A 9,530-nucleotide genomic window follows, 5' to 3' on the forward strand; every position below is an offset into this window, starting at 1 on the left:
AGATGGGAGAGTACTTGAGTATCTTGTTTTATGATTATCTTAGTGATTATGAAACCATATCACAATTGATTCTATAAAGGACATCTTAGTGCATTTGTTTGGCTAAGAAGAGAAATCGTGGATTGTTGAAATGGTTAAAATCAAAAAGATGAATCATACTTCGTTCCATAACAAATCTTAGAGTCATACTCCAAGATTGTAATTTGAGTGACAAAATCTTAAGAAGCTTTAAAACACTTGTCAAATGTAGAATGATATGTTTCTTATTATTGTACATTTGAAATTGGCAAGTTTTGATGTCTTGGATAAGACAAAGACCAACTAAGACCAATTGTGTGAAGTGTTTTTCTTGATAAGAATCCGCACTAATTCTTGAATATTTGTTTGTCAAGGAATGATTCTTGATAAGAGAATCTTATATGTCAAGAGGACAGTGGGAGTCTTAAAGGTCTTGAAAGTTTCAAAAACTAATCAAGGGTGAAACCTATTGTTTATCACTAGCAAACGACTTGAGGTTTGTAACCCATCGTGTTGACATATTCTTATTTTTGTGCCCATTCCAGTCAAAGTTGACTATGCATGTGAGTTCTATGTGTTCTCAGTTGTTTGGATAACAACCTGGAAGCAGTGGTAGGCTTTTGTGCTGCCAAGTGGCAAGGAATTATCCATCCAATTAAACAAACTACTCAACAAAGGATTCATTAGACCGAGCTTCTCACCTTGAGGAGCACCAGTCTTATTCGTAAAGAAGAAGGATGGATCTTTCTGCATGTGCATCGATTACTGAGAACTCAACAAGCTCACTATCAAGAACCGACATCCCCTACCACACATTGATGACTTGTTCGACCAACTCCAAGGAGCTAGTTATTTCTCAAAGATTGATTTGAGATCCGAGTATCATCAGCTGCGAGTCTTGGAAGGAGATGTTCCCAAAACAGCCTTTCGAACTCGTTACGGTCACTACGAGTTTGTAGTGATGCCCTTTGGATTAACAAATGCACCAACGGTGTTCATGGACTTAATGAAACGAGTGTGTCGTTCATTCCTGGACAAATTTGTGATCATGTTCATAGACGATATACTTATTTATTCGAAGAATAAAGAAGAACACGGTCAACACCTCCGACAAATCTTGGAAACTATAAGAAAAGAAAAGCTATACGCAAAATTCTCAAAGTGCGAATTTTGGATTCGAAAAGTAGATTTCCTAGGTCATGTAGTTAGCAAAGACGGGATACACATGGAACCTTCCAAAATCAAGGCAATCGAGAACTGGACAGCTCCCAGAACCCCAACATGAATCCGACAATTCTTGGGCCTTGCTGGCTATTACCGAAGGTTTATACAAAACTTCTCGAAGATTGCTAAACCACTTACCACCTTGACCCAGAAGGGTGTAACTTTCAATTGGGGAGAAAGACAAGAAGCAAAATTCCAAACACTGAAGCAAGCACTATGCAACGCACCTATATTGTCCTTGCCTGAAGGAATAGAAGACTTCATGGTCTTTTGTGATGCATCTAATCAAGGTCTTGGATGTGTTCTGATGCAACGAGGAAATGTCATCGCCTACGCCTCGAGACAACTCAATACGCACGAGGTCAACTACACTGCACACGACCTCGAACTGGGAGCAGTCATTTTCGCCTTAAAGATTTGGAGACACTATCTCTATGGCACGAAATTCACAATCTTTACCGATCATAAGAGCCTTCAATACATCCTCAATCAAAAGGAACTCAACATGAGGAAAAGACGATGGGTTGAGCTGTTGAATGATTACGAATGTGAAATTCGTTATCATCCAGGAAAAGCGAATGTGGTAGCTGATGCTCTTAGTCAAAAGGAATACTCAAGCCGCCGAGTGAAATCCTTAACCATGCCGATCCATTCACACCTGTTCACGCAAATTAAGGAAGCTCAGAAGGAAGCCTTGAAAGCAGAGAATGTGACGGGTGAAGCCTTGAGGGGAATATATAAGAATTTTGAAGTCAAGGATAACGGAGTTCATTACTTCGTGGGTCGGATCTGGACATCGAAGTTTGGTGGATTCAGAGACGTGGTCATGAATGAGGCTCATAAGACACGATACTCCGTGCATCCAGGTTCAGACAAGATGTATTTGGACCTCAAGAGATTGTATTGGTGGCCGAACATGAAAGTAGAGATCGCTACCTATGTGGGCAAGTGTCTGACTTGTGCCAAAGTCAAGATAGAGTACCAAAAGCCTTCAGGATTACTACAACTACCTGAAATACCCGAGTGGAAGTGGGAGCGGATAACCATGGATTTCATAACCAAATTACCCAAGACAACAGGTGGGCTAGACACCATCTGGGTAATCGTCGATAGGTTAACAAAATTCACACACTTTCTACCAATAAAGGAAACCGACAAGATGGAGAAGCTAGCTCGAATATACATCTGAGAGATTGTACGACTACATGGTGTACCAAGATCCATTATCTCTGACAGAGATAGTAGGTTCACCTCGCGATTCTGGCAGTCGCTGCAAAAATCACTAGGAACGAGACTAGACATGAGTACCGCTTACCATCCATAAACCGACGGTTGAAGTGGGAGGACTATACAAACCTTGGAAGATATGCTAAGAGCTTGTGTAATCTATTTTCGTAAAGCGTGGGATACCCATTTACCACTAGTCTAATTCTCGTATAACAATAGCTATCACTCCAGCATTAAAGTTGCTCCATTCGAAGCCCTCTATGGCCGCAGGTGCAGATCTCCACTGTGTTGGGCTGCAGTGGGTGACACGCAACTAGCCAAGGGACAAGTGCCCGATAGCGCTCTCACAGGCTCTAAAATTATAAGAGAAACAAATGAGAAGATTGTACAAATTCGGGAACGACTAAAAGCTTCAAGAGACAGACAAAAGAGTTATGCGGACAAAAGACGGAAGCCCTTAGAATTTTAGGTTGGAGACCGAGTGCTATTAAAGGTCTCACCCTGGAAAGGGTTAATACGTTTAGGAAAACGTGGGAAACTAAACCCAAGGTATATCAGACCATTCGAGATCCTTGCGAGGATCGGACCGGTAGCATACAAACTTCGACTACCGCAGGAACTCAATAATGTACATCCTACCTTTCATGTGTCAAACTTGAAGAAATGTTTTTCTGATGAGACCCTCGTCGTCCCTCTAGACGAAATCGAAATCAATGAGAGTCTCCACTTTATAGAGGAACCAATTGAGGTCATGGATAGGGAAATTAAAAGAACAAAACAAAGTCACATACCCATTATGAAGGTCCGCTGGAATGCAAAACAGGGACCTGAATACACTTGGGAGCGAGAAGATCAGATGAAAAAAAAGTATCTGCATCTCTTTCCCTAATCCACAAATATTTACTTTACATTTAATTTCGGGACAGAATTCTCTCTAACGGGGGGATGATGTGACAACCCGATATTTCAAATAAATGTAATGACCTAAAAAGTCAAGAATTGTAATCTCTTTTGATATAATGAAATTAGCGTCAAAAATAAAATGTTCAAAATTCTCTATTGGGTTGCCTAAAATGATAGTTATCATGTCAAGGTTTTCAGAAATACAAAGACCAATAAAATCCGAGTTATAACGAAGAAGTTATAACCAACCTAAGATTCACAACAAAACCCTCAATACGATTAAACGTAAAATGCGAAGTTTTAATAAAATACTTTTTATCCTTAAGTATCTAAATGAAAGTCGTAGGTATCATTGAACCGTGAACATGCATAAAAAGAACATCAAACTCCGACTTCGTATGAAGAAGTTATGATTTTTTTAAGTTTCGGGATAGCGGTAGACAACTAAAAACTCGAAGTAGAGATCGAGGGATTTTTGGCTGAAACAATCTAAATAAGAATCGAAGATCTCAATAATAGTAGCGCAACGGTAAAAAGTCTGACGATAACGGACACCGGATGAAGAAGTTATGGATTTTTAACAGACTTTTCCTGTCCTGGCGTGTTAAAAATATAGTATTAAAAATAAATTCAAAATTAGCCGACGGAGTCTAAACGAGAGTTGTAGAGCATAATCTCACCTACGCATGGATACAAAGAACGTTGAAAACGGAGCTCGTACGCGGAAGTTACAGATTTTACAAGTTCGAGACACGAAACTCGAGACTGTCAGGCGGCTCACGATGTGAACCTATGACTGATGGGTTCCAGAGCCTATCAACGAGTTGTCAAGTCTACGGAGGAAGACCAGGCCGAGCTCACAACGTGAGCCACCCATGATCACGACGTGAATTCTCAAAATTCACCCCTATAAATAGAAAACCGATGGTTTCGGGTTTAGGTGCTAAATTCTCTTCTCTCTCGTGCCAAAGCTCTGCGTTTTAACCCCCAAAGCCCCGGTCTTCACATCCAAGTTCCGAAGGAAGGTTTTACACTTCCGAGATTCCCGAGATTCCCGAGAAATCAACATTCTCCTGTCAAAGTTTTACTCGGTTTTCATCTCACCATCTTCACTCTCCCAAGTGAGTTCATACCCCTATAACTACGTTTTCAAATGCTTTGTAATGCTTTTATACACTTTTAAGGGGGGAAATACAAGTAAACACACGATTATCCTCGTGTGAATAACATAGGTCTTTTGCTATACTTTTGGTTATAATCAATCATATGTGATTTATAACTATTATACGAAAACGTTCTCATGCAACATATCACGATAACACTTTGTCCTTTTAAAATGAAACATGTTGTTATATAAATATCAAACACTTTATTTATATTTTGAGTATAAATGTTAAATAATGTTATTTCAAATGTTATACTTTACATACAAAGTCGACACTACACTAGGGTTTACCATACAAACGAAACACACTTTTGGAAAAACTATAATAGGTATAGTTTACAAGGAAATCATGAGATTTTACATACTATAAGTAATATATCAAGGAAATACTTTCATATACAAGAACAAATGGACTTTTCATACGTAAATCTATTTGATATTAAGTTTTGTGAGACATTCAACTTCACGTACTTTCAAGTATGCAGTTAAAGTCCTATATTATATACCATTATCTCTTGTAGGGAGAGCGTGATACTTGTGTATAGATCTATACAGGATTGACAATCCCGCACCTAAACTGTTAGCTACAGTTAGACGGGCAGGTCTGGGGTGACAAACGTCATAACATTCCAATGCCTGAAGAACGTTGCTACACGCAGTCTGGGTCAATAGCATGGTAGTAAAACTCACATGGAGCATTAAGAACACATTGATTTATGGGGTTATCAAGTGCCTTAGCGATTTTATACATACATAAATCCACTATTCTAGACATGAAAAACACTTGCATTCCAGTTTTGGAACTTTTAAACTACCACACACTTATGGACAAATATTGGAATTCTAAAGGCAAACATTCAAAAAAGTAAGTCTTGGTAGAAGACTACTTTTATACTAGTAGGAAATATGAGATTTTCTAGGAGTTTTCAAATATCTACAAAGAATTTCATTCAAATTTATACACATATTAATATTAAATACTTATGAACTCACCAGCTTAAATGCTGATCTACTCTTTCAAATCTACTTGTATTTCTCAGGGATTTAGTAATACAGGTAAACTTCAGCTTTTGGAGAAGTGATGATAAGGCGTCGGTTTTAAAACTCATTTTGTCATCATATTGTAATTTTTTTGAAACAAGTATCATTCAACAATGTAACTTTTAAATTATATATATGATGGTTGTGTTTACTTTCTTTACTATGTATGCAACTGTTACGATACTACATGAAGTCATCCGCCCTCGAACGATTCCGCCATTCTGGTTTGGGGGTGTGACACTCACACCCCCTGTGGGTTATCAACAACCCTAGAGGCTATACACAATCTCAGTTACACGTAAACATCATAACACAATAATAATAGTTAGACTCAGCTGGTCAGCACAAATACAACTATTCTACCACACATGTAAGAAAAAGTGATGAGACTGACCTGATACCGATGACAAATAAATCTCACACCTAAACTGCTAGAACTAGACTTCGCCTAATAATACAATAATTAAACCTAATTAATAATTAAGGTCCATAACTCAACTCACAAGTCCAAATTTCGCAACTATGGCCCTTAGTGGCAAAAAGACCATTTTGCCCCTCCCATGGTCCAAAACCCTAAATCATTACCAAAATTCAAAATTCGGCAAAAGTCAACTGCCTGGCGCATACGTTGGGTGTACACTCCCCCTACGTACGACGTACTCAAAGAATCATGTGGGTCGGGGGTCACGCCTGGCTACGTGGGGCGTAGCCAAAAGTAGTTGGGCGTACGTCTTTTGATCCCAAAAATCACTCAAAAATGTCTTAATCATTAAGACATGCAATCCAAGCATAAATCTAACCTCCATAGAACATCTTAATCAATAAAGTCCATAACTTTAAGCCTTTGCATGGCTGAAAAGAGCTTAAACCTTAAAACCCTAACTTAAGCTATACTCAAACCACCAAACTCTTGCATGGCTGGAAAGGGACCATCAAGCAACCATTTTTATGAATCTAAGCACTCTAATACATCTAAAAGGACAACCAAAATACTCTAGAGTAACTCATACTCACAAAGGTCCAATCTTTGGGACAAAAAGCTCATAAAAACCCATTTAAGAGATCTAAAAAGAAACACGTCAAGGTATAAACTTTATACCTTCAAAAGATGCACAAGGTGAGGTAGTTTCTGGATCCACAAGCTTACAAGCAACACCACCTTCTTCAATAGTCTTCTTCTTCTACAGGAGAGCACTAAGATCACTAACAAGCTTCAAAATATCCACACACAAGGATTAGGCTCGAGAATAGGGCTTGAAAGGAGTGGAGGCTGATAAAAAATTTCCAAGGGAGACATAAGGTGGATTAAATAGGGAACAAACCCCTAAATCTAGGGTTTAGGAGCTGAGTTAGTATGCCCCGTGTACCAAATGTACGCCCCGCGTACTAGCATGCATCCTGCGATCTAGATCTCTCACAAGTACGTTGCGCGTACCTCACGCGTACGTGCTAAAGTGCGAGTCTTTTAACAACAAGGGACCAATAGTGCAAACTTTAATTAGGCCAAGGGCTAAAATGGAAATACCTGAAAATCAGATGTTACATTCTACCCCTTTGGCTCTAAAACACAATTCAAGAGCTTAACTCTACATTTTTTTTTACATATTTGTATGTATACATGTTTTTGAAGGAGTTTTTCATTTTTATAATTTGTTTTTTTTATATTTCCTATATATTTTGTAGATTGTATTTTTCAAACGAACACAAGTCTCTGTTGCAATTTGCAATGCCCGAATGTTAGTTTTATTTATTATATATGGGCGTGTTTGATAAATGTAGCTGTTATCTGGTAGCAGACAACAGATAGCAGGTAGCTGATAAGTGAAAGTTATAACTTTTATTTGTTATATGAGTGTTTGACAAAAATAGTTGGAAACTTTTGAAATATATAAAATTACTTAAAAGGACAATTGTTTAAAAAAATAAATATACAATATATTTTTAAGGACAATTCTAGAAATTGATTTAAAAAACTCAGTAACGTTTTTGTTAAACGTTACATGAAGAAGTTTTTAGATTTGAAGCGTTTTGTTTAAAATAAAAGCTAAATGTTTGTATTGCCAAATGAATCTTTTTATTTAAACTAAAACGTTTTGTCAAAAGTTAGAAGTTAGAAGCTCCGAAATCTGTGCAAGACACATCAATAAGGTGCATATATCTTTAAATAAATATATGGAATTTGCATCATTAAAAAATAAATGAAAACCAATAACTTGCAGGCAAAGGAAAACAAAGAATCCATGCACGTACGTCATCTCTCTTTTTCACTTTAAACTTTCCTTCGTTTCTATGTAACTTCTCAATTCCTTCGTTTCTATGTAACTTCTCAATTTTCCCTTCATATTTAACAACTTCTTCTACTCGTTTTTAATTTAGTTTCAAAATTGTTCAGATAAAATAAAATACCTTTAATTGAAATTTGGTAGAAATATTCTACGTAATTGATCTAACTTATTTATATTCACATTTTAATAAATGTTTCAAACACTTAAAATCTTGTACATACAACACAACGAAAGTTTAACTAAACTTAGAAATTTGAATCAATAATAATTATTGATAGGTAAAAAGATACAAAACGAAATATTTCAAAAATAAATGCAATACAAAATAGGTAATTTACATTTTCTAGTTAAAAGTAAGGGTCTTATTTTAGACACACCAGTCTATTATACTCCCTCCGCCCCAATATTATTGTCCACAGACAAAAAACACACAGATTAAGAAAATCATTAATTACCACTAACTTTATATAATAAAATGACAGTTTTGTCCTTACTTTGCATTTAATGTTCCATTAAATGCTTAGTTGTTTAGTAATAATGAGGGGGTATTTTGGTAAAAATGTTATTTATTTTTAGAAGTAGATTATTATTTTGAGACAAACCAAAAAGGAAAGATTGACTATAATTTTGAGACGGAGAGAGTATTTAGGTTTATTTTTTTCATTTATTTTCTCAATAATGATTAAAAACACTTTTTTATCAAATGTCATTATTAGTTTATTACAATAATAATTATGTAATGATTATTAATTAATATATAATACAAATAAAAATTTGTTTTTTAATAAAAAAACCTAATTTTAATTTGTAAAATATATTATTTAATAAAACTAATAGGACAAAAATTAAAAGTAAAATCTATTTTTTAAAGTCCATTTAATCTTATATTAGTCTGTAACATTGTTCGATAAGGTGTTATTATATATTAAAATTATATATCAAATCAAATAGAAAAAGATGTATTTTTCTTAAATAAATTGTTCATATTGACGTAATCATATAAATGTTTTCTATTTTTTTATGTAGCATAGTATAAAGTAACAATAATTATATTTCTTTTATATAATATAAATATATTATCCTTATTGAAAAAAATATGCCTACAAATCATTAAAAACAATACAAACTAAGATTTAAACAGTTAAAAATAATAAGACTAAATATTATATTTCATTTTAGAAATTAATAATCATAAATATAATTGTATTTATCCTTTATTAATAAACATTATTAAACATATGGGTTTAACAAATCTTTTAAAAAAAAGATATTTAAAAAAAATAAAAGTTGATATACAGGATTGAAACATTAAATATAAAAAAAAGCCGAATAATAGAACTTAATCACCCAAAAAAATGGGACATATCTTTAAAAAAAGAAAAAAAAGGGTTACTCCTATGCGTGGATTGGGTACCAAAAAAAAGACGCGTGACTCATTGTCCAAGAAGGTAAGCGACCATTTTTTTTTCTTTAATAAATTGGTTTATTATTGGAGTTTGAGGATTAGAGACCCTAATTAATTTTTGAAATATTCTTATTAGCTGAAATTATATTGTTTTTCGAAAAAACTGATTATGTATAGTTAATCATTGATTGATTTCTTATTGTATTTCTAAAATAATCATTTTTATGATGACTCATTGTGTAAGCATACATAGAGAAGGTTT

Source organism: Lactuca serriola, chromosome 4, assembly GCF_051521515.1.
Source record: "Lactuca serriola cultivar US96UC23 chromosome 4, Lser_US96UC23_V15, whole genome shotgun sequence".
NCBI lineage: Eukaryota > Viridiplantae > Streptophyta > Magnoliopsida > Asterales > Asteraceae > Lactuca > Lactuca serriola.